The 25,066-nt window shown below is 34.3% G+C and overlaps 1 protein-coding gene and 1 pseudogene across 1 annotated transcript in view; both read right to left on the bottom strand.

Annotated features, from left to right (window-relative positions):
- CSMD1 (CUB and Sushi multiple domains 1) overlaps positions 1-25,066 on the bottom strand; it is a 2,413,561-nt gene that overhangs the window by 194,936 nt on the left and 2,193,559 nt on the right. The gene's annotated exons all lie outside the window — the stretch shown is intronic.
- Positions 1,815-11,766, bottom strand: LOC141504196 (SRR1-like protein; annotated as a pseudogene).

Below are 25,066 nucleotides of genomic sequence, written 5' to 3'. Positions count from 1 at the left end.
GGTCAACCTTGTTCCTTAAAATTATACAGCATCTCCTCCTTTTCCCTCCTTTTCATTTGTATATTGTAGTCATTATGATTATGTATCTACAAACACAAATACATACACATGTATGTGTGTGTACATTTTCACCCCAGCTCTGTTCAATTTACTTTGCATCAGTTAGCATGTCTTCCTGGGTCTCTCTATATTTTTCATATTAATCGTGAAACTCAAGAGGCAGATGTATATATATGTGTATGCATTTGGATATATACACATATACATTTGAGTTGCAAAATGTGTGTACATGAATATATGCATATACACGATATGTACATATGTAAGTATGTATACATACATAGTACAATAGATATATACATGCTAAAAATAGATACATATTTTCATATATATATATATATATATATAGTTGATATAGATAAAAAGATATATCTCCCAACTTGTTCCTAAAAAAACAACAGTAGTTCACTTCATAAAAGCCTATGCTTAGGTTAAAACATGACTTTCTGTAGTTACTTCATCTCTGAAGCACTTACTTATCTCTACATGTATTTCTTTTCACTGTGCATTCACAAAGGTTTATATGAAGCCATTTAGGAAAGCCAAAAACCTGAGAACATGGCCTAAAGGAGTATAGGCAGACATAATGTTCATGGCCAACATAGTGTTCATTAATTTCAAAGATCTTATTCAAGCAAAAACAGATGAATTTAGAGTATTTTTATGCCTGTTATTGGGGAAAGGAATGAATGGAAATAATTGTACCTCTGAGTGGATTGTGGTCTACATTACTGTTTATGCAGTAAGAGAAGATTTGGGTGCCAAAGTCTCTTCAAAGTTTGATTGATATGGCAAAGCAGGGCATAGCTTCTGAGACAGGAAAGTTGTAAAAAAAAATGACATATTGAAGACTTAAAAATGAGCTTAAAAGGACCCAGTTGAACTGACAGTAGACCTGGCAATTCAGATCATTATTCAGTCTAGGCCCTGAGATAAGATTAGTAACTGCCATAGTAGCCTGAGGTTACAACATACACATCTAATTAAATAATAATGGTGGGCACAGTCTGAGTACATGAGGCTTGACCAGTTTAAAGTCCATATGTTGTGCTGACCTCTCTACCTTCTAAGAATTTGCCTACCCAGTCTCCACCCCATCCATGAGAACGAAAGACATAAAATCATACCCTAATGCTATAACTACAAAACCTCAGTAATGCAATTTAAGCCCAGAGCCTTCTTAATTGTCTTTCAAACGTTTCGTTCTCCTCCTGGTCCAAAAGGTATTCTCTATTATTCTGCAGGAAATACTAAACATTTATTTATAAAAGCAGCTTATATACATTTACACTGTTCTGAGTTGGTAAAACTTGGCAAATCATATGATTCTTCTTTCTAAATTCTCCCAGCATGGATGTACTTGGATAAAAGAAACAAAGAGTTCTTTGAAATCATCCAAGGTGGTTGTTTTCTGCTGCTCTGCTGTAGTTCATCCAGTTTGGTGTAGGTGTGTGGAATGGGTGTGAACTTCAGACCTTATAGAGGGCTGCTTAGGGAAGTGAGGTCAGTGTCCTTCAATCAATTAGGCAAGACTCAATCCCAGGATTTACTGGCTCTGTGTTTCTGTCCATTGTGCCAAAATGGCTTGTTGTGGTCCAATTAATGTTATCCAAGGACGGGCCAATTTGAATTCTTCTGGTTCCTAATGATTTCCAGTTTCCTTATCTTCTTGAATAATCAAGTTCTTCTTGCAAAACCTATTCTTCACCCAAGAATCATTTAATTTTTGTTCCAAAATACAATGAATGGGAACATCATGAAATATGTCTAATAAGGTAATAACTGAGAAATTCAATGTCCATTCTTCCTTTTAAAATCTTTGCCATATAGGTTTAATTTTTTTTCTGAATAAACGTTGTTAACACCTTAAATTCAATTTCTTTGAAACTACTTCCATTGATCATCATCGTGAAAAGGGAATAGACTGATCAGTTTCTCCAAAACAGATTGCTGTACAAAATAGTTTCACAGTAGGGCATATAAAAATTGGTGGGTTCACCACAAATACTCTGTTTTCCTTCCTTGTTCTCAATGAAATAGAATGAATGTATTAAGAATTGAAATTCCAAGTTCACATTAAACAGAGGATTAAATATACAGCAATGACTTCTGGGGATCTGTAATCTTTTCAGAATGAGAAGTAAAAATGCTAGTTGATTGTAGGCTATTATACATGAAACAAATTTCCCAATTCCATAGAAAATACACTTAAAATAATGTATCCTCTTCAATAGGTTTTTCCTCTAGTTGGAAGTGGGTGTCTCAACTGGTAGCTGTGATCATTACAGATAAAGGCAGATGTTCAAGCACTTCTGAAACGGACTTTATAACTCCCTGTTGTTGTCCTAGAGATGTAGTAAAACAATACTAGATAATTCCCTGACAAATGCCAGAAACTGAAGATTAGCAGGTCCAATAGATAGGAAAACTGATTTTGAATCATTCTACTGCATCTGGATTCCCATTGTACCTTCAAAATGAGTCTCTGTTTCTTCCTCTGTAAGCTGTCTTCACCACTCCAAGGTTACTTCCTTCTCTTCTTCATGTAATTTTGGGCCAAAACTGGCAGAATGCCAGGTCACAAAGGAAGGTGCATGCAGGGCATCATTTTCCTCACCAGTTGCTATTCTTAATGACATGCCATAGAGCATTATCAGATTTTACAAACTACTTACTTTCCAATGACCATGTAAAGTGGGTAGTGAAAATATTATTATTCAGGTTGGACACAAGAAAGACTTGGATCACAGGAAAATGCAATGATTTGAGCTTTGGACTCCTCATCCTCCAGGGTTTGGACTCCTCATCCTCCAGGGTTCCTTGAGCATGTGTAGTAAAAAAAAATATGGAGCAAAACTGAATGTTCAAAATATTCACCTTTGATTTTTATGATATTCTTTTTGTATTAAAAGAGATGATTGTTTTGCATATGCAATATCGACTTGTTGTTAGAATGCATTTAATGTTGTCAGTATCTTTTTGGATAATTCTGATTCGAGCTTGCATTGTTCCAATATTTTCGGTTTTTCATCATGACTTTCCTTCAGATTATCATTTGTTCATGCTCACAAACCTTAATTTCTTTACTACTCATTGAAGCAAGTCTAAATCCACTTCTCATCTAATTCTCTTAGGTGGGGAGTAAAACACTAAGTGACACTCCTCTGACAGGTTAATTGGAAAAGATAAAATTCTAGAAATATATAAAAAGTCTTTACCAATAAGGTTTTAACAATGTCTTTAGTGCTGTTCTTCAAAATCATTCTCTGCCTTTCCAGGACACTCAATACTGAAACTAAAGACATATATAACTTTTGTCAAAAGAGATTTTTGGCAGAAAGAAGAGAAAGAATATCTGTAGACTGCTTAGCAACAATGAACACTTTATAGGTACTACAATTTATTTTTTTTTAGGTTTTTGCAAGGCACTGTGGTTAAATGGCTTGCCCAAGGCCACACAGCTAGGTAATTATTAAGTGTCTAAGGTAGGATTTGAACTCAGGTACTCCTAACGCCAGGGCTGGCGCTCTATCTACTGCACCACCTAGCCACTCCTACAATTTTTTTTAATATGACAAAACAGAAATTTGGAGCTGGAATCAAGATGGCAGTGCAAAACTAGGAAGCTCCTGGAGCTTTTCCCTAAACAAATTTAAATGAAACTTCTAAATAGACCCTAAAAGTACAGAATTCAGAACAACAAGAGTGAAACAAATTCTGAACTCAAGATAGCATAGAGGAACTTCAGTAAAGGTCTATCTCAGGTGAAAAAAGGAAGTAATGGGGAGAAAGGGGGAAAGAAAGGGGAAGGTGAGGCTGATAAAAGAAAAGGGGAAAGCAAAAGTAAAAATAAAGTTAAAGTTAAAAAAATTAGAGTAAAAGGTGAAAGGAAGAAAAAAAGAAAAAGGAATGACAGAAGAGAGGGCAGACAGAGAGGCAATAGTTAGAAGAAAAACATTGGTGAGGAGGGAATAAGGGGAAGGAGGAAAAAGTAGAGAGAGGGGGAATACAGGATGAAGGGAAATAAAGAATTAGTTATCTTAACATGAATGTGAACAGAATGAACTCTCTCATAAAATGGAAGAAGATAGCAGAGTGGTTTAAAAAACAGAATCTTAATATATGTTTACAAAAACACATGTTTACGAGAAAACATGAAGCTGAGAAATACACACATGGTAAAGGTAAAAGGATGGAGCAGAACATATTGCGCTTAAACTAAAGTAAGAAAAATTAGGAATAGCAATCTTGATCTCAGCAAAACAAAAGCAAAAATAGATCTTATTAAAAGAGATAAGGAAGGAGAAAGACATTTTAAGTCTAAGCTTCATTTATAAATGTTATTTGTGAAATTCTGTAAAATATTCCTATAATGCCATCAATTAGGGAATTACTGAACAAACTATGGTATACGAATGAAATGGAGTACTATTGTTCTGTAAGAAATCATGAGCAGCCTAATTTCAGAAAAACAAGAAAAGACTTACATGAACTGATGCTGAGTAAAGTGAGTAGAGCCAATTATAAATATTAACAGCAACATTGTAAGATGATCAACTATAATGAAAACAGTGATCAGGGACCCTGAATATCCTATTAAGGAAAATGAATCTATATCCAGAGAAGTAACTATGGATTCTGAATGCAGAGCAAAGAATGTTCACTTTTTAAAACATATGCTTTTCTTTCTTTCTAAAGACTTTTCCCCCTTAGTTCTAATTCTTCTTTCTCAACAGGATAACAAAGAAATTTACAAGCTATATAAAATTATTTGCTGCTATAGGGAGGAGGGGGAAGGGAAGGTGGTAGGAAATGTGGAACTCAAAAATTTTCAAAGGAATTAATGTTAAAAACTATCTGCATGAAATTGGAAAATAATTTTAAAAAAATACTAAATCAATACAGTTTCAAATTAGATAGAATAAATAATTATCTTCAATTAAATTCGAGAAATATTTAATTAGTCCCATATACAACATGCAGTGGAAATAGATCTTGCATGGTGGAGAGGGCCAGACTTTGAGTCTAGAAGAACTGAGTTTGAAAGATTACCTGTATAATAGTGTTATGAGCTTCAAATGATATAATGTATTCATTTTGTAAACTTTAAGAAACCATATAAATGCTTGCTACTATTAATATTATACAAAGACAAGACTCAGTCAATCATTAAGCATTTATTAAGTATCTACTATGAGACAGGCACTACCCTAGGCTTTTGAGAATACAAAGTTAGAAACTAAATAGAATCCAATAACTTACATTCTATGGGAGCAGGGTATGAGTAAGGGTACATATGAAAACAAGTTAATAAAAATAATGTAAAAGACTGAAGAAAAGGAGAGTCAGAGAGAGAGAGAGAGAGAGAGAGAGAGAGAGAGAGAGAGAGAGAGCGAGCCAATAAAATGGCAATAAAAGAGAATTTAGAAATTTCCCTCCTATTCAGATTTTTCATAGCATTTTGTCATCTGAAACTCTCCTTTAAACTTTACTATATTGCTTACCCTACATACTTTATAAGACAGTTACTTTTTATATGATTTTCCCTATGCTATTAGATTGTAAGCTCCTTCAAAGCAGGGTATATGTAGCATCTATTTGTGTTTCCTACATTGAATTTGATGAATTATTTTTTCCTCACTGTATGGATACCAATTGTTCATTATAAAAACTTGTCCTTGAGAAAAATATGGAGTACTGTTAGTGAAAGATCAGTTTAACCACAAATCTAATCCAACCATGGAAACAGTTTTATAGAAAGAGAGTGACAGGGACTCTTCAGAGAGTATAGTCAGGCTTTTAAGGTCTTGTAGAGGGTGGAACCCCCCCCCAAAAAAAACAGGAGCATTACTGAAATGTGGTCTTGAAAGTGGTTCACCAGAGGTGGTAGCAATATATTTCAATCTTCTCATTCTATTTATAGAATAATATAACGTAATTTATATCATAATATGTAATATACATATATATATATACACATATAAAAAATAACTGAGGTCTAAATAGTTTTATCAGGTGGTGTCAGAAGCAAGATTTGAATCTAAGACCTTTGATTCTAGAGTCAGTATGCTTTCTACTGGACCAATTTCCTACCAATACCCCTTACATCATGACAGTACAGAACCTCTTCAACTCATCTTTGGATACCTACCACGACTTCCTCATTTACATCCCTGATTTTGGTCTCTCTTTCTCATTCAACACATCCAGCATCCCACTGCTGAATTAGTTTCTTCAAACCACTGTTATTATGAAATATCTCTGTATGAAACTAATCAACCAAAAAAAATCCACAAAAACCAACAGCAACAACAAGAAAACTACAAACAGAAAATCTTCACTAAGTTCTTATCTCTATCTTATTAAAATACTATATATATAAAAGTGATCAATTCATTACTCATAAAAATTGTTAAGGAGGATAAGACAGAGAAAACAGAACAGATATGCCAATTCCTTTAAAAACATATTTATCATTAGTGAGTAAGAAATTAACATATTTGAATTTTAATTCTTCAATTTCTAGTGAAAATATATGAGTACAATTCTTTAGTCAACCAGAATATATAGCATCAAATTTTTCCAGGCCTTGTGCTAATTTCAGAGATACAAAGTAAAGTAACACAACCTTCACCATCTAAAAATAATATTATCCCTGCCCATGCCTTAAAAGCATTTATATTCTCATGAGAAAAAACATGTAGATAATGAGATTCACATATAATATATGTAGAACCAATGGAAGGTTATCACAGGAAGCTTGTGCAAAGGATAATTGAACTAGACTATAAACATACATTCATACATACATATATACATATATATGTATATATGCACAGAGTAATTATCTATTGTGAGTAGCAAAAGTTTAAAAAGTCTGAAAGGGTCCTTTTATAAGAGATAGCAAGGATGGAAAAATAAAAGTGCAGTTGGTAATATAATATAAAAGATGTTGTAGAAAACATCAGCTAACAAACCTTATGCCTACTTCTGATTATTTATAGACTCTTAATGTGAATATTCTGCACAAATATTGAGAAAATTCCTGAGGAACATGAGCAAAAATGAAGTAGTTGAAACTGCTGAAAACAGTCATAAAATTGAAGAAAAAGTCAACATCTTGTGTTTATTATTTATTGATTTCAATCCCTTTTTTCCTCTTCCACCAGGACCTGAAAGCTGTTTCTTCAATCATAGGAAACTGCATATTTCACCATCATATAAAACTTGATTAAAACTCTAAGCAGGTACAGCTGGGACAGAGTCAAGATGGCAGCATGAAGCTAGCATGCTCCCAGAGCTTTTCCCTACACAATGTGAAATGAAACCTCTGCCCAGACATTAAAGCTATAGATTACACTGAAGAAAAAGAGAAGACCCAAAGAATTTTTCGACATTTGGCATCATAGAGTATCTTCAGTGAAGGTCTGTCTCTTTGGGGGGAAAGAGGAAGTAAAGTCCAATGAGGAGGGAAAGCAGGAAAGCCAGAGGCTTTTAACGCTGTCCAGGTCCCAACAACTTGACAACAGCATAGGTCTCAGCAGTTAGATAGCAAGTCAGCAGGGAGGGTCCCAACCCCAATGAAAGTCCAGGAACACTGGGACAAGACTGGGTTGAGAACAAACAATTGAATGGGAAAAACCTGGACATAAAGGAGGAAACAAACCTCTGCAAAGGCAAGGCCAGGACAGCATAGGCAACATCTTGACCAAAGGGATCTGACAGAAATCAGACCCCAGCCCCAGCATAAAAAGCTTGGTTCTATACTCCCTATACCAAAGGAGCAGAGCTCAAATAAGAATGATAAGCAAAAAAGCTAAAAGATTGCTCACTACAGAAAGCTTTTATGCAGACAAAGATGATCATAATGCCATCACAGAAGAACAAAGGAGTGAAAAATTAACTATAGAAGAAATCTCAAAAGAGTCTATAGGGGTGGTTGGGTTACGCAGTGGATAGAGCAGCAGCCCTGGAGTCAGGAGTACCTGAGTTCAAATCCAGCCTCAGACACTTAATAATTACCTAGCTATGTGGCCTTGGGCAAGCCACTTAACCCCATTTGCCTTGCCAAAAAAAAAAAAACCTAAAAAAAAAAGTCTATGAATTGGACTCAAATCCAAAACCTAACAGAAGAGTTTAAGAAAGAATTTAAAGAAGAGAGGAAGGAGAAAAATGGAAAAAAGAAATGAAAGTCATGCAGGAAAATTATGAAAAAATTGAGCAAAGTAATCAACTCCTTTAAAAGTAAAAATAAACAACTGGCAAAAGAATTTAACTCTTCAAAAATTAAAACTGACTAACTGTAAAAGAATGCAACTCAGCAAATAATAAAATTAACCAATTAGAAAAGGAAGCACAAATGTTAACAAAAGAAAATAAAACCCTAAAAATGAGAATTGAACAAATAGGAAACCAATGAATCTGAGACTACAAGACTGCACCAAAGTAAAAGACTTGAAAAAAAATGGAAGAAAATGTAAAGTACCTTTTAGGAAAACAAACAGGAAAATAGATGCAGGAGAGATAATTAATGAATTATTAGACTACCAGAAATCCAAGATAAAGAAATGAACCTGGAAAATATCTTACAGGAAATTATCAGAGAAAAGTGTCCAAATCTGCTAGAGCAAAAATGGCCAGTGAAAGAATACAGAGAAATCTTTCACAAACAGATGCCAGGATAAAAATTCAATTTCCAAATATAAGACTCAAGAGATGCATAAAAAGGTAAATAAAAGGGGAAAAAAAAACAAAATAAACCAACCAAACATATTTCTCTTAGGATAGGTTAAAGGGTTGAATATAGTGGATTAAAAGGATATGGGTATGGTTGGTTCTTGTCTTTCCATTGAAGAGGACCAAGATGACATTAGTATGTTTGAGACAAGATAAAAAGCTGTGGTGTTTACTCTAAACTTATGTGTCTCAGTTTCCTTTGACCTACTTTAATTCTGTCTTACTCATAGAGCTTTTTATTACTCTCTATGATGAGGATATCATATTCTTGGTGCTCTTACAATTAATTGTAAAGTTCTTAAGAGAGACCTTCAGAGTCTTCCAGTACTTAATATACTTAGAATTTCTATAGTTAATTAAATCTTAAATGACTTTAGAAGATAGGACCTACTTAGAAGGGTTGGACATAAAGAGATTAGCAAGAGAACTCTTACTTTAATCCATAGTTCAGCTAACAAAAATTTAATACCATAGTGGTGGGGGTGGGGGTAGGGAGTATGGAAGAGAGTATGCTTGGGTGGGGTATAGATGGTTCATGAAATCTTTTGGCTTTGCATGAGTCTTTGGCTCATGAGGATTGTATGTCCATGGAGGGTACCTGAAAAGGGGGTAATATACACAAAGTAATTATAATTTGATGTGATTCATGACTCTGGAGAAGTATATTTCTAATGAGACCAAAGAGGGGAAAGTACTTAGGGACTATAAAGCAATACTACTTATCAAGCCATCAATCAATCAACCCTTGATTGATAGTACTTGTATTGATAGATAACACCAGGAAAAGAGGCACAAAGATCTGTTACAGTAGAGAGAAAGACTGGAGGATGTGAATACTGAGTAAATTCTATTCAACAGATTTGGCCCAGAGAGGGAATAAGATACATTCTCACTTGGGGTTTAAAAATCTATTCTACTCTATATGGAAATGGGGGGGGGGGAGAAAAGGGAAGAAGGTACTGATAAAAGGGAAGGAGAAGGGATAAGAGAAAATAAACTGAAAGTTAAAATTTTAAAAGAAAAGTTAAGGGGAAGAGGAAGTAAAATTTTCACCATTGAGAAGAGGGGGGTGGGAAAGGAGAGTAGAAGAAAATCATGTAAATTAAAATATGCATGTATATGTGAATAAATATTGAAAAAAACCTTCATAACATGTAATTGGAAAAATAAAATAAAATACAAGTTACAAAAATATTTTTAAGTAGGCAGGCCTAGAATTTTATTCCCATACCATGAGGAATTTTACTATTTTTATTCATCCCTTTTCATTTCTTTTTAACTCTGGGAAAGTGAGTAGCACTTTGTTATTCATCTCTAAGTAGATCTAACCTAAGAAGATACTTGACAAACTCCCTTTTGTTATGGAAGATAAACTATGCAAACTTCAAATGCAAGTTAAATAATTAGAAAAAGGTCTCCTTAGAGATTATCTTGTCCAATTTCTTCATTTTATAGATGAAGAATATGAGCCCCAAAGAAGTTAAATCTCTTTTTTGAACAGTGAATGAATTATTGGCATATAATTGGCTTTTAATAAATATTTATTGCTGTGAATGGAAAATAATTTTGATATAGAATTGAAATGGAAAGAAGAGAACTGGATTGTATTTGAAAAACTGAACTTTTTTTTGAACCATGATTTTCTAGAGGAAGAAATGGAAATAATCTTTGCCAAGAAAATTCCAAATTGGGTGATGAAGTCAGGCACAACTGAATGGACATCATAATTTTAATGATCCCAAGTTGCTCCCTGAGACAAAAACTTAGCAATGAATTTATTTGTAAATCTTAGAACATGACAGTCTCCATAGAATCAAAAAATAATAGAAAAGTGCATGATAGATGTAAGTAGGGTACAATGGCGATTTATGGAGAGAAATGGCATGAGGATATTTTAGAGGAAATATAAAACTGGGCTGGTCTGGCAGCATATACCTAAGCTACTATAAAAAAGGCCTCCAGCACATTAAATAGATCTTCTGTAAAGAGCTTATATAAGGGGCACCTAGGTGGTGTAGTGGATGAAGCACTGGCCCTGGAGTCAGGAGTAGCTGGGTTCAAATCTGGTCTCAGACACTTAATAATTACCTAGCTGTGTGGCTTTGGGGAAGCCACTTAATCCCATTGCCTTGCAAAAGCCTAAAAAAAATAAGAGCTTATAGAAGATGAGAAGATATGAGAAAGTTTTTGATCTGAATCAACAGATAGACTATCTACACTGATAAGATCACAAATTCACTAAAATACTGTTGTCTAAAGAAATTCTAATAATGTGGGCTATGTAACAATGAAGTAGAGAAGCTGCTAACTAACTAGATAGAATGCTAAACCTGGAATCTGATGGGAATAAGAATAGGACATAACTCCCAATGTTATGATTAAAGGAAATAACATAAATTAAGCATTTTGCAAAGATTAAATTGTGAAATAAATGTAAGCTATTACTATTAACATATTATTAATAGGCAGAAATAAAGTATAAATAATATTATGATGATAAGGAATTCTAATGCTGAAAATACCATATTTCCCCATGTATGCTCCCATATATAAGACACACCTTAATTCTGGGGCCTGAAATTTGAAAAAGAATGTCTTATGCAAAATTATTGGACTCAAGTTTAATTCATCATAAAATTCATTCAACTCCTCATCACTGTCAAAGCTTCCATCCATTAGCTTGTCCTCATCTGTGTTTGACTGCTAACCTGCCTTCCCTGGTCTATGGCAAACCACAAGCACTCCCTGAGCAAATCTCTTGTGTGGACTCATGGTTAGTCCATTCCTTTTCATGAACCTGAAGCACCAATTGTGTCCTCCTTTGAAATCGGTAACTTCGTTTTCATCAGCAATTCTTGCCTCATGCTGAACCATCTTTGTGGACGTAGGAACTTCAATTGCCCTCTGCTCCTCAATCCATCCCTTCAATTTCCTTTCTAAATCAGGCCATTTTGTTGACTTGCCTCCCATGGCCTGTCTTCTGCCAAGGCGTTTTCAGTCAGGTTTATTATTCCTGTAGCCAGTCTGGGATTGTTTTCTCGGCTGGAGGATGACCAAACTTACATTTAGCAGCATATTTCCATTCACTTTTGCAAAATGAATCACTTTTAACTTAAATTCAGCACTGTACAAAAAGATTTTCTGAGATATTTCTGAGCAGAAGATGGTAAAATGGAACCTAATGTATAGGTAACAAATGCAAAACATTGAGTGCAAAGATAAGCCTGAAAAAACAGGAAATGCAGGGGGGGAAATCTATAACAATGAGAACAAAAACAAGCACAAAAAAGTGGGAAATGGGGGGCAGCTAGGTGGCACAGTGCATAGAGCATCAGCCCGGGAGTAAGGATGACCTGAGTTCAAATCTGACCTCAGAGATTTAATAATTATGTGTAACCCTTGGGCAAGTCACTTAACCTCTGCCTTAAATAAATAAAAAAAATTAAAGGAAAAAAGTGAGAAATGCAAGTAAAAATATCTACAGTCACTGGATAAGACACTCCTAGTTTTTAGACCCCAAAATTTTTCAAAAAAAAAAGTGCATGGGAAAATATAGCAAATTATCACAAATTAGAGATAAATATTAAATTCCACAAATATTGTTAATTCATGCACTATGTATTTAATAGTTTGATGGCAAGTGTTCATTTATTTAAGAAGTATTTATCAATTGTCTTATATAAACAAGTTGGTATATTAAGTTCAATCAATCAGCAGGTAGTTACTACTACTTTTTACCAGGTACTACAGTAGTTGTTGAGGATATAAATAAAAAGAATGAAACAACCCCAACACACTAAATTCTGGAGCTTGTTTTTTTTTAATTTTTTTTTTTGCATTTAATCTGAAATTATGATTTCTTTTATGTGGGAAACACAGGATATGGAAATTCCTGCTACTAATATAACCAGTTTTCTATAACTCATGTAATCTAAAATAACTGATATTAATATATTATTTAAAATTTTTCAAAATACATTATCTTACTTGACCCTGACAAAGCCCCTGTGAAATAAAAACAACCAGTGTTATTTTTTCTTTTTGATAAGAAATAGAACTTTAAAGAACCATACACAATTTTCTCCTGTTACTAAGGACTGGGGAAATTTCTGAACAGGAATTAAAATCAGTTCTTCCTGATTTCAAGCGAAGGACTATGTCATGCAATATCTCAGAGAATTGTCTAGGTTCCTGAGAGTTAATACATTTTCCCCATTCACATAGCTAGGAAATATCAAAGACAGGACTTAAATCTAGTTATGTCTTACTTCAAGGCAATAGGAATAAAAAAAATTAAATGAAAAAGGCCCTGTTCTTAAGGAGTTTATCTTCTAAGGGGCACATCAATGTTACAGAAAAGCCCCCATAATAGGAAAGAATTTGCTCTGGCTGGCCTCAATAAGATTCTTGTCCAACTCTGAGAATCAATGAAGACCAAAGGATACTAGTAATGATCACTTAAAAGAAAAGACAGTTTTAGTTTTATCAATGAGTCTAGAAGCATAGCATTTTCATATCATACCTGAGTTTGTCCTACAACTGCCACTTAAAAATAAAAGCTTAATAGCTGAGTGATGGAAGGATTTAACATCTATTAGGGCTGGGCGGCATAGGACAGACCTCCAGGTCTCAAGTCAAGAAGACCTAAGTTCAAATTTGAACTCACACATTTACTAGTAGTGGGATTCTGAGAAAGTCATTTAACCCTATTTGTCTCAGTTTCTTCATCTGTAAAATGAATTGGAGGAGAGGCAGAGTCAAGATGGTGGCATAAAGGCAGGAATTCCCAGAAACTCATTCCCCAAAAGACTCCAAAAGCTGTCAAATTATGACTCTAGTCAAAATTTAGAGGGGCAGAACCCACAGAAAGACTGAATGATACAATTTCCCAGTCCAACTTAGGTTCCACAGGAAAGGTCTGTTCCACTAGGATCAGGGTTGGGAAAAAGTTGCAGCATAGCTGCAGGCACAGCCTTAACACAGTACAACTGGTCGGGTGCTAGGGTCCATGGCAAAGGGGGTGGTTTCCAGACCTCCTGTCCAAGGGGTGCTCAGGGATAGTCAGAAGGGGTGGTGAGAGAACTCTGTGGCACCAGAGTGAATGTGGAGCAAGGCTCCAACTTCAGAGCAACCCTGAGGTTATAATCTGCAGCAGGAGTCCACAGAACCACCCAGCATGTCCAGAGCTCTCAGTCCATAGAAGGTAATAGGATCAGTGGGAGACTGTAGGGGTCTCTCTGCTCCCCCTGGGGCAGGACTCAGCTATTTGCCCACACTCAGATCCAGGTTGCAGTCTGAGTCCCCATAACATCACCAAGGAAGGACCCTCCTCACAGCTCCAGGGCAGCGGGGAGGACCTGAACACAGGGATGAAAGCAGTCAGAGCTTCTCATAAGGCCATGGAGAAATTAAGGCCCCTATGGATTGACCAAAAAAACCCCAAAGCCTTGGAAGTGTGGTAAATCAGTCACAGGCTAAGGAAATGAGCAAACAACAGAAAAGAAAAATCTTACCATAGAAAATTACTCTGGTCCCATGAAGAATCAAAATACATAGTCAGATGAAAAGAACATTGAAACTTCTGTATCCAAAACATCCAAGAGAAACAGAAAATGGCTCAGGCTATGGATGAGCTCAAAAAAGACTCTGAAAAGCAGTTAAGGGAGATAGAGGGAAAATTGGGAGGAGAAATGGGAGAGATGCAGATAAACCATGAAAACCAAGTCAGCAACTTGGTGAAAGAAATACAAAAAATACTGAAGCAAAAAACAACATATCAAAATCCAACTTAGGCTAAATGGAAAAAGCAACATAAAAGGGAAATGAGGAGAAGAATGCCTTAAAAAGAAAAATTGGCCAGCTGGAAAAGAAGATGAAAAAGCTCTCTAAAGAAAATAACTCCTTCAAATGCAGAACAGAACTAAAGGAAACAATAACTTTGTGAGAACTCAGGAAGAAATAAAACTATACCAAAAAAAAATTAGAAGAATATGTGAAATATCTAATTGGAAAAACAACTGACCTTGAAAACAGATCCAAGAGAGATAATTTAAAAATTATTGTGCTACCTGAAAGTCATGACCAGGAAAAGAGCCTAGACTTCATTTTTCAAGAAATAACACAGCAAAATTGCCCTGATATCCTAGAAGCAGGGGATAAAATAGAAATTGAGGGAATTCACCAATCAACTCCTGAAAGAGATCCTAAAAGAAAAACTTCCAGGAATATTATAGCCAAATTCCAAAGCTCCCAAGTCAAAGAGAAAATACTAAAAGCTGCAAGAAACAAGGAATTCAACTATCATGGCTCTATTCAGCATTACACCAAATCTGACAGCATCTACATTAAGGGCTCATAGGGCTTGGAATATGATATTCTGGAAGGCATAAAATCTTGGTTTACAACTGAGAATCAACTCCAACTACTCAGCAAAACTGAACATCATCTTTCAGGGGAAAAGATGGACTTTCAATGAAACAGAGGACTTTCTAACTTTCCTACTGAAACAACCAGAGCTGAACAGAAAATTTGATCTCCAAGTACTGGACTCAAGGGAAATATAGAGGGGATGGACAAGAAGGACTAATTATGAGGAAATTAATGAAGTTGAACTGCTTGTATCCCTGCATGGGAAGAAGATAATGATAACTTGTATGAACTTTCTCATTTATAAGAACAGGTAGAAGGAGCATATATAGACAAGGCACAGGAAGGAGCTGAATATAATGGTATGATATAGTAAAAAAGATGGAGTCAGTGGGTGATAAAGGGAAGTGCTGGGAGGAAGAGAAAGGAGAGGAAGAAGGGACTAAGATATTTCACATATGAGTCAAGAGAAAGCTTTTACAATGGAGTGGAACATGGGAAGATGAGGGGGAATGAGTGAGCCTTTGTTCTCATCAGAAATGGCTCAGAGGTAAAATAACATACAGACTTCACAGGGTATAGAAATCTATCTTACCCTAGAGAAAAATGAGAGGAAGGGGATGGGATAAGAGAGATGGGGGAGCAGAGGTGGGGAGAAGATGTTAGAAGAGAGGGAAGATCATGGGAGAGGGGAGTCAGACACAACATACTTCTGAGCAGGGCCAGGGTGAAAGGAGAGAGAGAGAGAGGGCGGCTAGGTGGTGTAGTGGATAAAGCATTGGCCTTGGAGTCAGGAGTACCTGGGTTCAAATCCAGTCTCAGACACTAAATAATTACCTAGTTGTGTGGCCTTGGGCAAGCCACTTAACCCCATTTGCCTTGCAAAAACCTAAGGAAAAAAAGGAGAGAGGGAGAGAGAGAGAGAGAGAGAGAGAGAGAGAGAGAGAGAGAGAGAGAGAGAATAAATAAGTGAGAGTGGGGAGGAAAAGAATGGAGGGGAATATAGCTAGTGATATTAACTACAGGAAAAGTATTGAAGAAACTTTTCTGGTGGTTATGATGGGGAAGGCAACTCAACCCAGAGACAGAGTTGTTGGAATCTGAACACAGATTGAAGTACAGTTCCCCCCCCCCTCTCTCACTAGTCTTCAGATTTCTCATCTTTTTTGAGGGAGGGGAGTTTATGATTATTCCTGCAAAAAGTATTATTGTAATAATATAAAATAAATATATGAAAAAAGGGGAAAAAAGGAAAACTACAGACATCATCAAAAAAGACTACAGAATAAATTACATCAAAGTTGGAAAAAATGAGTTGGAGAAGGAAATGGCAAACTACTATATTTTTGCTAAGAAAACCCTAAATGGGATCACAGTCAGATCTGACTGAAGCAAGATCAACAGAAGGGGAAAAATATTCTTTGATGATGCATTTATGCATATGTCTAGAAACACACACAATGTATACTTGAATGGAATTAAACTTTGAACAACCATTTTGGCCTTCTGATACAGCTTATCAAGGGTTAAAAGAAAAAATTTATAAAGAATACCATGCCAGAATACCTCATCAAATCAGTAAATCATCAAATAATCAATCTCAGTTCTAGAAGATATGACATACTTTTTCATGACAATTAGATATTTTGACCTGATATCTGTATTTTCTCAAGTTCTGCTGTAATCACTCCAACTATTAATTTCCTACTTATCTTTTTTTTAAGGATTTTGCAAGGCAAATGGCATTAAGTGGCTTGCCTAAGGCCACACAGTTAGGTAATTATTAAGTGTCTGAGGCCGGATTTGAACTCAGGTACTCCTGACTCCAGGGCTGGTTCTCTATCCACTGCACCACCTAGAAACCCCTACTTATCTTTTAAAACCCGACTCAGATATCATCTTCTTCAAAAATCCTTTCATAATATCTTAAATATGCAACAATCTAGTCATCTGAAATCATGTAATTCTTTTTCTGCAAATCTCTAAAAATTATATCATGTGATTATTATTTGCATCTTAATGACACCTTCTATCTCCCCAGTGCTTTGTAATATTCTCAGAATGCTGAATGCATTTATTTTGATTTTTAAGAGTTTTTTGTTTGTTTTTGATGAGAGCATTAGTAATGATTGCTGATAAATGAATGAATGAGGTGAACTGGCAGGAACCTTAATCAAAACATTTCCCCAATTCTATAAACCATATTAAGGTATCATAAAGAATTAGAGAATATAAAAAAGTGAATAGTTATTTATGATCTAGAGGTCTTAGTAGGAAACTCCTGGAAAATTTAGTGAACAGAAAATAATTATTGCCAATGTACCTAATGACATAATCTCAGTTATCATCAGATTTTTAGAAGTGATAGTGAATCAACAAGATCTTTTGTATCAAAGATTAGACCTATGATGATGATGGACAATTTATGTTATGTAATCCTATGGTAGACTTCAGCTTATCACATAGACACATAATACCAAGGCTGTCAAAGATTATTGGAAAGTGAAACCTAATTGACTGATATTTAAACTATGGGATAAAATTTGCATAACAAGTCATATCAGAAGAGTGAATTCAAGTGAGTGACTTTAGAAGCAAAAGGTAAAGAGAGGAAGAGGGTAAAAGTCAACATAAAGGAAACAAAAAACAAAGTTACAGAGGACAAAAGGTGTTCTATGTGTTGAAGAAAGCTATTTTGACTGCAGTATAGTGTGCATCAAAATTATAAGTAAATAAATGCATGAAAAAGCATTTAATAAGCATTTACTATACTCAAGCACTGTCCTAGGGATAGAAATATAACAAATAAGAGGATCTTTGTTCTCTTGTTGCTCCCTGTTTGGGAGAGAAAATATAATTATCTTACTGCTATTTCAAAAAAGTTGGATATCTCCTTAAAAATGAAATTAAATGGGTCATAAACTATACTTTAACTTCCTTGTCTATAAATATCTGAACATTCTATGATTCTTCAGATAGAACTTTAGTTGCCTAACTACATGTAAAGAATTGATTTAATTATTCTTTTCTTTGTTCATTTATTATTTATTCAGGTGTCCAGATGAACAAACAATGTCAACTTGATGGCTCTATTTATTTGAATTTTGAATCAGAGCAGGGATTGAAATGATGTTTGAGGTTTTTCTCCTTGGAAGAATTTTAGAGACATAAATACTCTTCCCATAATTTTGAATAAGAAATTGAGTTACTTCATTTAACAATGCTGATTTATTGGAAAAGCATTTATTAGATGCTATCATTATATAAGTACTGGACTAAGTGATGGTGATAATTAATATAGCACACAAGACAGTCCCTACCAGGCATAATTATAACGTTTAGGTCTCTATCTGACTTAAATCAGCTTTACCTCACCAGATAATGTCTTGTAAGTAGGTTTGAAAATATAATTTCTAAGACATAAGCACAGAAAGCTCCAGATAAAGGAACTTAAAAAAATTCAGATAGAGAATTCATCAAATATTTAATAATCTTTCATATATATGTACATACTATACATATTTTAAAAATAAAATTATATGTAAAGTTAATTTGCTTTATAGGCAAACCTTGAATAGTTTATACTTACAAATCTTTTAAATAAAATTTTGGAGCTGTTTATTAGTTTTACAATGTTAATTGTATTGTTGAATCTATTTTGAATTAGCATACCACCTCTGGTGTTTCATGTATAATATAGCATGAGATTCATGGGATTTAGGTCCAATTTACTTTGAATTACACTTTTAATAGTCTCCTTTATCTAACTGCCTAGAATTTTTATTCTCCCATATGTCTCTATTATTATTAGTATATACTAATCCCAGAAAAGTTTAGATCTAAAGTACATTTTCAACAGTTAGATGTGTTTTTACCAATGAAGCAGTCTGAATACTGTAGTATTAAAAATAAAATGATAAACTCAAGTTGACAGGGAACATTATCATTAAAGATGGGAAATATTTTCAAGTGAAAAATAGGATTTAACCTCTAACAGCAGTTTCCTTTTGTTTACTAAGTAGTAACTAATTTTAGTCCTTTGGTTTCTTTTCAGCCCAAATTTATCTTCCTTTTGCTGATATATAATATTATAATAAATATGTTTATCTATGAGCATTATTCTCAATTATTATCATTCCCCTGGATGGGATATGGCATTTAAGTGGAATTATTTGTAAGATATTTTATTTTTAACACTTCATTCATAATTCTCTGAGTGAATTATCAAAAGTGAGAAAGGATGTGCATCTTTTCTAGCCAGGTGGTACAGTGAATAGAACACTGGTCACAGATTCAGGAAGACCTGACTTTGTGATTTACTAACTGTGTGATCCTGAGCAAGTCACTTAACATCATTGAGTCACAGTTTTCTCACCTATGACATGATGATCAATTCCCAGAGATACTATGAAGGTGAAATGAAATCAGATAGAAAGATAGACAGACAGATAGACAGAGAGAGAGATATAGATATAAAACTCTTTTAAACCTTAAGGTATTGTATAAATATTTATAGGTTTTATTGGTAGCATTATTTCCTTTTTTCTAATTTCAAGAGGAAATAATATATTCATTCATATATTCAACAAGCATTCATTAATTTATTAGAATGTACCAAGGGCTGCACTAGGTGTGGGGATAAAAAAATAAAAATGAAACAGTTCCTTCCTTCAAGAATATTATGTTCTGGCTGGCCAATATGAACAGAAAGGACAATGATCAATGTTGGAAGTGATGTGGGGGAAATCTGGGACACTAATATATTGTTGGTGGAGTTGTGAACTCATCCAGCTTTTCTGGAGAACAATTTGGAATTATGCCCAAAAGGCTACAAAAATGTACATACCCTTTGCTTTAGCATTACCACTACTGGGTCTATACCCTGAAGAGATGATGAAAAAAGGTAAAAACATCACTTGCACAAAAAGATTCTTAGCAGCCCTGTTTGTGGTGGCAAAGAGTTAGAAATTAAGTGAATGTCCTTCAATTGGGAATGGTTTAACAAAATGTGGTATATGAAGGTCATAAGAACACTATTGCTCTATTAGAAACCAGGAGGGATGGGAATTCAGGGAAGCCTGGAAGGATTTGCATGAACTGATGCTGAGTGAGATGAGCAGAACCAGAAAAACACTGTACACCTGATCAGTAACATGGGGGAGATGATCAAACTTAATGGACTTGCTCATTCCATCAGTGCAACAACCAGGAACAATGTTTGGGCTATCTGTGATGGAGAATACCTTCTGTATGCAGAGAAAGAATTATGGAGTTTGAACAAAGACCAAAGACTATTACTCTCAATTTAGGGAAAAAACCATTATCTTATCATGTAATTTTTCTGTCTCTTATACTTTATTTTTCTTCCTTAAGCATATGATTTCTCTCTCACCACATTTAACTAAGATCAATGTATACCATGGAAACAATGTAAAGACTAACAAAATGCCTTCTGTGGGGGACAGGGGGAGAGAAGCAAGAATGGGGGGGGGAATTGTAAAACTCAAAATAAATAAAATTTTTCTTAAAAAAAAAGAATACCATGTTCTGGGACCCTAAATATGAAGTTAGGGGACTCAGGTTTTAATATTTATAATCTTTGATACTATGGATAAGTCACTTTACCTCTCAGAGTTTCAGCATGTTCATTTATTTTAAAGGGGAGAGTATTTTCATAAGTGTCACATTGCAATAGAAAGGAAAATACATTTTTAAATCTTAAAGCTTTCTATTCATTTAATTATTGTTCTCTTTCTCCCAATAAAGCTATCCAAGTTCTTTAAATACAATTGAAACCACTGATGAAACATTCTACATGCTGAAATTTGATAAAGACGGAATAAAAATTATTATGTCTTAGCCAATGGACAGTTCATGTACCTCATTGGTGTCTGTGTAATGTCCCTTCTTTTTTTAATTTTTAAATTTTGTTTTGTTCTTTGTAAAGCAATGGAGTTAAATGACTTGCCCAAGGTCACACAGCTAATAAGTATCATGTGGATGAGGTCACATTTGAGCTCAGGTCTTGCTGACTCCAGGGCCAATGTTATATCTGCTATGCCATCTACCTGCTCCTATATCTATTTAATGTAAAAAGGTCTAGTAGAATCTGAAATCTAAAAAGTTATGGAGAATTCACATGAAAGCATGAACAAAAATGTAAAGAAAGGGGTAGGTTTCAATGTGTAGTATTGGAGAGAGTACCTACTTTGATGAAAATATGAAATCATTAATGTTGCAAAGTATTCCACTATCAGGAAGAGAACTTGAGTGAATGCTTAATTATTCAAGGGTTGATTTTTATGAGTCTGAATTGTTCTTTTTTCTACACTTCAACTTTCTGTTGCTGATATTTTAGCACATTTATTTCTCAAAACTACCAACGTAGTTAAAAACAAAGGGAGAATTGATAGAATTTACTGTAAACAAATATATTAATAATATCTAGCATTTTATAGTATTATATCTGTAAAGCACTTTACAAATATTAGCTCATTTTATGCTCACAACAATTTTGGGAGTTAGTTGCTATTATTATTCATTTTATAAATTAGGAAACTGAAGCAAGCAGATGTTAAGTGCCTTGCCATATAACTAGTGAGTGTTCACTAGTCTTGAATTCACATCTTCTTGGCTCTATATCCAGTACTCTAGCCACTTGCCTCCTAGGTATCTCCATATATTTATGATCTACTTATCTGTATACATTGTACTAAGCATCATTAGATAGAGTTCTTTCATTTATTTATTCAAAGCACATTTACTAATTTCTTGCTATATACAACATACTGTTTTAGTCATTAGGATATTACAGAAGGATAAAGAGGTCAAATTCTCTTCCCTTAGTGTGTTTGCAATCTAATCTAGAGGATTAGTTTAGCACATAAATATCTATAATAAAGATTATATCAAGATTAGAGAAGGAACAGAGTAAAAAGTATTATGTTCCTGGCATAATGTTAAATGGATTTGGCATCCATTTTCCAGGAGGAAGTTTTATTTGTTTCCCAAAGGGGAAGGGGGAAGAAGAGAGTCTGAGACAGAAATAGAGAGATAGAGAAAGGGTTAGTTATATTTCTGTATTCAATTAAATATCACAAAAGCTAATATTTAGATTAATTATAGAAGTATGCTTAAAAGCTAGTGGGTTTTGAATCCCATATTTTAAGGCACTATTTATATCTCTTCTAAGTTTCACCCAGGGCTACAGTTCATGAACATCTGTCAGCTGTTATTCAGAAGTTTACTTAGAATTTGAGTAGTGAACAGAAGCATTCCTGTCATAACTGCTTTTCTGATATCATTAATGCTCATTAGCCCAGCAGCTCCAAATCCTCTTGAGGTTGGAACTCTGTGAATTCCAAAATGAAACTTCCAGGAAATACACAAAGACTTTTTTCAAGAAAGGTCTGACTGAGACAATAAACTGAAATGGTATTTGATCTTTTGACATCTGATGGCCATGTCACTGTTATTAAACACTTGAGCACATGGAAGCAGAGCTCCAATTCAAAGCACAATAAATAAAAACAGCCAGAAAAAATTGTCCCTTTCCATCACAGGGCCTTACATATCTTCACTGACTGATTAGAATAGACTTACAGCCTGAACAACCAAGTAACACTTGTTATGCAAGAATGCTTCCAGCTGAGTTGCAAAGCATTCTAAGTGAAAGTACTCAACAGTTATTAACCTTAATTGTCTCAACTAGCTGCTACTATAGAAAGAATCACTTATTTCAAAGGACAGAAAGCAAATTTCTATCCACAAAAATCTACTCATTATTAAAAAGAAAAATCATATAGAATCAAATATTTCTTTTAAAAATACTGTAAATCTGTATTCCTTGATGCAAACATTTTATAATTAAAAAGAAAGATATATATATCATTCACAATTTTTTTTCACAACTTTTAAAAATGTCATGTAATAATGGCTCATAATAGTAAGGAAGGACCACTATAAGACATATGGGTAAAGCAAAAATTATATACACACTTAAAAACACTGAGTGTAATAAATCACTTTATTTTTTTAGTATCAATTTCAGAGGAAAATGAAGTCTGTGCATATTTGTAATCACTCTTCAAACCATTTATTTGCTTCATTGCTAGCTTCAAATTTGGAATTAGAACATACTAAAACAGAGAAAAATTTATGTATACAAGCAGGGGTGAACTGGAACCATCTAAAACTGACTCTCAGGAATCAATTGTTAAATTTTCATTATGAGAATTTAAACCTAAAAAATTGGCAAAGTCTACAAATCAAGACTTCTTATTTTGATGCTAGACTTGAATTAATAAAGTGATAAAGACAATGTAAATAATGTAAATTAAAGTGAAAAGTGTATTGTATATAGAAGTGTGTGTGTACATACATACACACACATGTATATATATATATATATATATATATATATAAACATATACCAGCATATTCCTGTTCCATATATGGATATATTCATATATGAACAGATATATATATATATATATATATACACATTTAAAATCTATTGGTTATTATGAAATATTCATTTCTTAAAGGCTATATTCATATTAAATATTTGGCAAGGAAAAGTGTTGCTTTTAAACACAGATTCATTTAAAATGATTTATTTCAGCTTTTAAAACACAAGTCTCTGTGTGTGTGTGTGTGTGTGTTTGTGTGTGTTGTGTGTAGTATAGTTCAATTTCTCAATAACAAGTTTCAAGGTGGGACAGGTAATACACAGATGAAGTTCCTTCTCATGGGAAACTACTCTCATAAAGGACCAGTCAGGAGCCATATATCAAATAACAAAATATTTAATTGGAACAAAAAAGCAAAGTAATTACTAGAGAAAGTAACAAAATCACTTAGTGCCCTCTTCTCATACACAAGATAGTCCAATCTCCCATAGACTTATATGTCAGTGATAAAGTAATCACCCAAAATCTCATGACCTGAAGAAAGGAAGGGTTTAGATATCTTGCATTATCACTAAAGGTTTTCTGCTCTTTTACTCTTAGCAACCAAAAACAACTTCATCAATTCAATTCATCAATAAATGAATGTATTTCTGCCATGTACAAGATATTATGTTAGGTGTTGGGCATGCAAAGATAAAGTGAAGAGGAGTGTATTAGAAATATGATATCTACCTTAGAGTATATGAAGAGCTGTCACCTGAAGGGATTAGATTTGTTCCACTTGGCACTAGAAGACAGGAATTTTGGATTTAATGAGTTTATGCTTATGGGAAGTATTCTGACCACAGTTGAGACTTTAATGGACACTTATTATATATATCATAAAGAGAATTCTCTAGCATATATTGGTTATTCTTGATGGTCACTTGATTGCCACATTAACTCAGAAATTCTCTGATTTTATTAAATAATTATTTCCTTCATGTAGCTTAAATTATACAGGGAATGAGGATACAACTCCTACATAAATAATTATAGTACAAAGAAGGCTGAGTAAAGAAAAAATCATTTAATAACTTGGGAGCTCATGAAAAGCCTCATATGTTTCATAACAGAACTGTACCTGAGTTGAACTTTCAAGAAAGATAATGGAGGGGTGGAGCCAAAATAGTGGTAGGAGAACAGCCATTCCTAGGAGCACTCTCCAAAATATTTCATAAACTTTAAAATTATGTCTCTAACTAAAACTTTGAGAGACAGAATCCATGGAAAGATCCAGTGAAGCAATTCTCCAGTCCAAGGTAACCTGGGAGATGGTCTGAAGGCTAGGTTCAATGTGGTTGGAGGGGGTGGCAGTACACCAGAGTGAAGGAGCTCCAGCCTTCCAGGAACACCCTGATGGGTGCCTGGATCCCTGGGAGCCCCATCTCCTGGCAGGAGAAGCATTTTCCTGAACTGCCAACCCAGGGAGCAACAAGTGCAACTTGGAAGCT

The sequence above is a fragment of the Macrotis lagotis genome, chromosome 1 (genome assembly GCF_037893015.1).
Source record: "Macrotis lagotis isolate mMagLag1 chromosome 1, bilby.v1.9.chrom.fasta, whole genome shotgun sequence".
NCBI classification, from domain to species: Eukaryota; Metazoa; Chordata; class Mammalia; order Peramelemorphia; family Peramelidae; genus Macrotis; species Macrotis lagotis.
The sequence above is the reverse complement of the archived record's forward strand: the minus strand, read 5'-3'. Positions and strand labels throughout refer to the sequence as shown.